This window comes from Mandrillus leucophaeus, unplaced genomic scaffold (assembly GCF_000951045.1).
Source record: "Mandrillus leucophaeus isolate KB7577 unplaced genomic scaffold, Mleu.le_1.0 Scaffold354, whole genome shotgun sequence".
Classification (NCBI taxonomy): domain Eukaryota; kingdom Metazoa; phylum Chordata; class Mammalia; order Primates; family Cercopithecidae; genus Mandrillus; species Mandrillus leucophaeus.
The window spans coordinates 2667527-2674168 of NW_012103743.1; positions in this window are offsets into that span (position 1 = coordinate 2667527).

Here is a 6642-nt window from a genome sequence, read left to right on the forward strand (position 1 = left end):
TTACTTCCCATACTCCTAGAAAGCCCCAGAACTAGAGCATATCAAAGCTGGAAGGACTTTGTGGTTCAGATGGGGAGTAGGTCCAGGGATGGAAAGCAACTTGCCCCAAGCTGCACAGAGATTCAGAGGTCAAGATGAGTCTAGAATTCAGGCCTCATTTACTTCAGCCCAGAGTTCTTTCTGCCATATTATCAAGCATCCTTTATTGCCAGTTAGGAGTCTAGTTCATGCCTGAGGCTCATCATTAAAGACTGACTTCTTTTATCAAGAGCACTGTGGTGCAGCGCTGAGGTTCATGGGCTTGGGAGCCAGATTTTCTGGGCTTAAAAATCCAGATCCACTGCTTAGTTAGTTAATCTTTGCAGTACCACAGTTTTCCTATCTGTAAATTGGGGAAAAAGAGGAGTATGGTGGTAAGATATCAATCCACCACAGAGGGTTGTTGTAGTCTGAAGGAGTTAATAAAAATAAAGTGTCCTTTTCACATGGTATTTTCTAAATGTCACTTATTGTTGTTATCATCAAAGGAATTAGCCTTCATAAAGTAGCAACTATTCCTAAGCAAGTGGCAGGTCATATTTGAAGACATATGAGTCACTCTCATCTTAGTAAGAATGTCTATCTATGATGCTATCTCTCAGCTCAAAATTCTTCTATGGCTCCCATATACCTAAAGGAACAATCCCAAGCTCCTTAATGGGAAATGCAAGATTTTTCACATTCTGGACTCTGCCTTTTCGGCATTACTTCTTGCCACTTTGCCCCCACTTTGAACTTCATCATTCAACTACATACACCAGTTTTTCCTTATTTACACATGAAAATCTTTCATACCTCCTTGACTTTGCTTACACCATCTACCTGGAATACCCTTCCCCATATCTGCCAGGTTGCCTTTTACTCTTTTCCCCAAATTTAGCTCAGGTGTATGTCCTCTTTCTGAAAAGCTTCCCTGTCTCCCTGCCCTTCTCATGCCATCCTTCTCCATGTTCTAAATGTTTTTCTACGAAAAAATCTTACTGGTAGTTGGCTTTTATTGAGCATCTACCATATGTGCCAGGCCCTGGGCTAGCACTTAACATGAATTTTCTTATTTGAGCTCCACAAGAATCCCTAGAGACAAATACAATTCTTATTCCCATTTTACAGATGAGGAACATGTAGGCAGAGACAGAAGTAAAGTACCTTCCCCAAGGTCACATGGTTAGCAAATGCGAGAGTCTTCTTGAGAGACTGAGTAATTTTTGCAACCTCCGTGGCCAGCAAGGGTTGGCTACTGAGTAGGGACCCAGTGAAAATTGGTCATCTGGATTCAGATTCCATCTGGTCTCTCTGTTTACTGAGCCCATGGAGTGTGTATTGGCCCAGTTGATCCTCTGCAGGGTGTAAAAATTCCCCTGTTCCCTTTGCATCTTTCCTCTGCTATTGATAGACTTCTTGAAATAGGCCTCTCTGAACAGTCTCAGAGTTCCCATGCCTGTAGGAGCTCTCGTTTTGTCCTGAAAATTGTGACAAGAAATTTCTGAGCTGTTGCTGTGTCGGAATGGAGTTTATTATCACTAGCAGACCTGACGTTGGAAACTGCGCGAAAGATCTAGTAAATAATATGACACCGACTGGAACTCATTCCAGCCTGTGAGCCCCAGGCAGACCCACCAGGGAATATGCGAGGGGCTATGGGTGGTTCTCTTGCGTAAATGCTGTGGCTTTATTTGAAGCTGCTCCCACATTTCACTAGGAATGGGATCATGAGGAAACGTAATACAGTGTATTGGAAAAGATGTTGGGGGAAGATGCGGAACAACTGAATTCAAGTCTTGCAGGGTGAACTTGGCAAAGTCGCTGTTCCCCTCTGTGCTTCCCTCTGAGGAGAGCATTTAAGAATCTTGGGCTCCTATAGGCTATCTAGTTTAATCCTTGTTCTGAGGCTTGAGTATCTTCTCCCTCTCTGTCTCCTCTCTTTCTGTGTGTGTGTGTGTGTGTGTGTGTGTGTCTGTGTGTATGCATATGTAGATATGTATTCATATACACATATACATATACATATGTGTATATACACATATACATATCTACAAATGCATATACACAGACAGTATCCCTGTGGTATCCCATTTGTAAATTTAGTTGAGCGGTGAGTACAGGAGTGGAGTGAGGCTGTGGCATTGACTCTGACTCAGGCAGTTAGTGGCAGGGCAGAGATAGAAAGGCGCTTATGTAGAGAGAAAGGCCAGGATGAGGATGATGGGTCCTTTTCCCATGGTGTAAGCTGATGGAATGAGAGAGGAAGAAATCTATATCTGGGTAGGGGATGTGGAAGTTGGCAGGAGGAGGCATGAGAGGTGAGGAGTAAGCAGATGCAAGAGAACAGCCAAACCCCTGCAAATTGAGAGGTTGAGAGCAAAGATCCAGACTTCAGAGTTGACAGTCAAAGTCCACCTTGGTCCCAGTGGTGTCTCTGCTTGTTCACTGCTCCTTCTGAGGCCTGTGTGTTGCATTCTTTTCCAGGTATCTGACTTTTAGTTAAAATCGCCCAATACCTAGTATTTCAGTTAGCTGCTGCAGCATAACCAACAGCACATTATTTCTCACATGTTTCCAGTGTTGACTGGGTAATGCTGGGCTTGCTTGCATGTCTGTGGGCAGCTGGTGTGTCAGCTTGCTGTCTGGTCTGGCATGGCTGTGGCTGTGATGACTCGTCTTTCCTCCACATCCCTCTCACATCCTCCAGCAGCCAGGCCACGGCAGTGACTGCATCCAAGCGAGAGAGGTGGAAAAATACAAGCGCGTTTTCCAGCCTCTGCTTGCATCAGGTCACTACTCTCCCATTGGTGGAAACAAGTCACACGGCCAAGTCCAGCCTGCAAGTGGGAGCAAACAGCAAAGGCTGAGGACACAGGGACGCCATTATCTGGGGCCATTAGTGCAATCGATCTATTACTCTTGAAGCTACTTACGTGAATTTCTGAAGAACACTGGCAAAATTAATTAATGAAACAAACATTTACTGAACCTCTACTATGTACCCAACCCTTTTCTACTATTTTACGTGCTGGGGATTCAGAGGCAAATGAAAGATTATGTGTATCATCCCAACCTCGTATTGAAAGTGAAGTCCTAAAGGGGACCTCCAAGAACTTCCATTCCAACTCCCTTATTTTCAGATGCACAAACTGAAGCCCAAAATAGGGTCAGGGATATGTGGCTGGGCACAGAGTGAGTTAGGGGTAGGGCTTGAATCAAACCCCAGGACCCCTGACCACCAGCTCACTCCAGCTGGTTGCTCTCCAACCGTGCAATTGTGTCTCCATTGTGACTCTAAAAGGACCCTCTCCACACGTGACCCCACGCCATCAGCCTCCCACCTGCATGCTCCCCTGGAGGCTTCCTTAACATTTGACTTACAACAGAATCCCAGGCTTCAGCAACATTACCAAACGCATGTAGAAGCATGAATCTCCGAAGTTGAGGAGGGAAAGGCCTGGAGAGGAAATCTATATTCGAAAAATCGTTAATTTCACTTAAAAATCACATCTGTGCTATTGACTATGTCTGCTGCTTGGAATTTAGTTTATGCTTCCACTTTGTGGTTTGGATGCTTGGGCTGGGAGGAGGAAATCCAGAAGTGGAAAGCTGATACATCAATGTCATTTTTTGTGCAGCCACATTTGACGCCTGCTCAGAACAGGGTAGTCTGAGGAGGAGGGAACTAATATTTGTGGAACCCCACTGTGCTCCAGTGGGGATTCTCGTCCCAAGTTTATAGGTGAGGAAATAGGCGTCAAGGTCATGACTGACCCAAATTCAGACAGCTGCAAATGGTGGAACCTAGACTGGGTTGGATTCCTGGTCCACTGCTTTTTCCCTTTGTTCCACTGGCCGTCCTGCCATTTCAAGGACCTGTTTCTGCCGATGGGCTTATAGGTACCATCTTCCCACCCCACCCTCTGTCTTTTTTTCCCTCCCTGGCAGTGCAAGGACTTTATTTTCCGAAGGCACAAACTGTTCCCGACATAAAATCATCCCCGAGAAGATATATTTTCCTGGGTGACTTATCGTTCTTTGTGTTTTTAGTGCTTTAAGATTTTTATGTTTCCAATAACCCAAAGAAAGATGATGGATATATAATAACACTGAGCAATAACAGACTGTATTTACAAACACATATATATGCTCCATCAAATGTACATATTTTTATACCTCTCACCCATCTTTCTAGGGCAGCTGCATTTTTTGAATTACACGGTGTAAGCAATGAGCCCATCATCCTGTTCACACATCCATAAATTACCCAGAGGGAGTGGGGCGTCCTGGAAGCATCCCGGCTTTAAATCACCTGCAAATATATTTCCCTCCCTCCTTTTCCCTGGATGGCTCACTTGGGAACAGAGTGGTGGGCATTTTAGAGTGGTGGGAAAAAGGTTACACTGGGAGGGAAAAAACAAGTTCTGGTTCTCTTTCTGGCTCCATTATTGGTTGACTGTGTGACACTTACTGGCTGGGAGAATCATTTCTCTACTCTGGGCCTCAGTTCTTCTATCTTTGAAATGGAAAACTGAAACCAGAGAGGAGAAGCCCTTGATCTGGGTTATTCAGCCAGGCAATGACAACAGGGAGAACAGACTAAGACGAGGCCTCCCTTGTATCCCTATACTGTGTGAGCTCTTGCAAGACCAGCAGGTTGATAGTATAAATAGCGCCTCTTGTTTTTCCTACCTCGGTGGTGCCTGATGACAACTTTGTCCAAGAATAGCCTTTAGGAAAACTCACAAAACTGTAGTCTGGTGACATTGCATCATTCATCATTACCTGCATTGCATGAAGTAGTTGTTAGGCTTAAGTTTAATTTCCTAATAAGCTATAGAGGAAATGGAGCATAAGAAGGGTAACGTTTGAAGGCTGCTGAGGAACAAGGTCAGAACTGAGGCATTGCAGAAGTTGGCAGGCCAGTGTAGACGACTCTACATTGCAGAACCTAGAGAAGGCGGGGCATGCATCTGAGGCAGAGCATGGAGAACCACTAGATGAATCATGTATAGCAGAACTGCCTGCCGTGGTCACAGCTGAATTCAGCTTGAGCATCCAGGTTTTTCCTGTTCATCTTTAATTTACCCGCCTGGAGTTTTTTAGGTCACCATGCATTATTCATGAGCCCCTTGTGAATGTAGCATCCAAGGCTCTGGATAAAGAGATGCCAGAACCAATGAAACACAAAATTCTATCCCTAAGGAATTTAGAGGCACAACCAGGTGACTCTGAAAACAAAAGAAGTTGCTGCTGGACCCAGTCTTTGGGGAACTCTTCTCCAGCTTTTTCCTGGGCTGCATCTGCAACTGAATCTTCATCTGAGGGTCCTCCCTTGGAAAACAGCTGATGAATCATTGAATCCTCATCCCCCTACTCCCTCAGCAGAGGAATGCCAGAGCCCCCAGTTGTCATTGGAGAGAAAAATGTACCAATTGGTATATTTGCATGAAGGGTAGTTAGTGGGACTAAAGTAGAAGGAAAAGTGGAATAAGAAGAAAATAAGCCACTTTAATTGTTAAAGAAGTTGTCAAACATTGTTTTGTCCGTTATCTCAATTCTTTCACGTCTCAGAGCCCTCACTGTCCTTTGGCACCAGGTGCAGCACTTCACAGTTAATGCTTACAGCAACCTTGGGAGGGAGGGGTCATTATTATTCCCATTTTACAGAAGAGGAAACTGAGATTCAGGGAGGGCAGGTTATTTTTCCAAGCCAGTTTGCAGAGAGGTAGTTTTATTTTGGAGCATGATTCCCGAGGAATAGAGGATGGAGAAGGGCTGAAAATAATGAAATAAGGAAGGTGGGAGAGGCCCATCCAAGGGTGTGTTACTGACCTGGTTAGCAGCTAGGGCAACTAGGGCTCAATTCTACTGGAGATCCTCTGAGAAGTCATGTAGAATAGGCATCAAAATTGTCTACTGAAAATACAGAAGGAGGAATATTTATGTTCTAGTTTCTGTCCCCTTTTGGTCCATAGCTGACAATTTCCTCACACTTCCAGGTTTGTGCCTTGTGAATGTTAATTTTTTTGTGTCAACTTGACTGAGTCACAGGTCCCAGATATCTGGCTAAACATTATTTCTTTGTGTTTGTGAGGGTGTTTCCGTTAAGTGATTAGCATTTGAATGGGTAGATTGAGTAAAGCCAATGGCCCTCCCCTATGCTTGTGGGGATCATCTAATCCATCAGATGTATTTTGAATAGAACAAAAGAGTGGAGGAAGGAAGAGTTTTCTCTCTCTGCCTGACTGCTTGAGCTAGAACTTTGATCTTCTGCCCTTAGACTGGGACTTACCATTGACTTTCCTGGTTCTCAGGTCTTTGGACTTTGGGTAGAACTACACTGTTTGTCTCCTGGGCCTCCAGCTTGTAGATGGCTGTTTGTGGGACCTCTCAGCCTCCATAATAATGTGAGCCAATTTCTTAATATAATAAATCTCCTTTTATATGTATATGTATCTTGTATTGGTTCTGTTTCTCTGAAGAACCCTGACTAACATGCATGCACAATAATGGCTGAATGGGCTTCCAAAGCATTTTATGGGGGCAGAGAAAGCCCATGGTGCAAAGCAAGAGATAATGTAGCTAGGTTTCTGTCAGGATATAACTGACTGTAGGTTG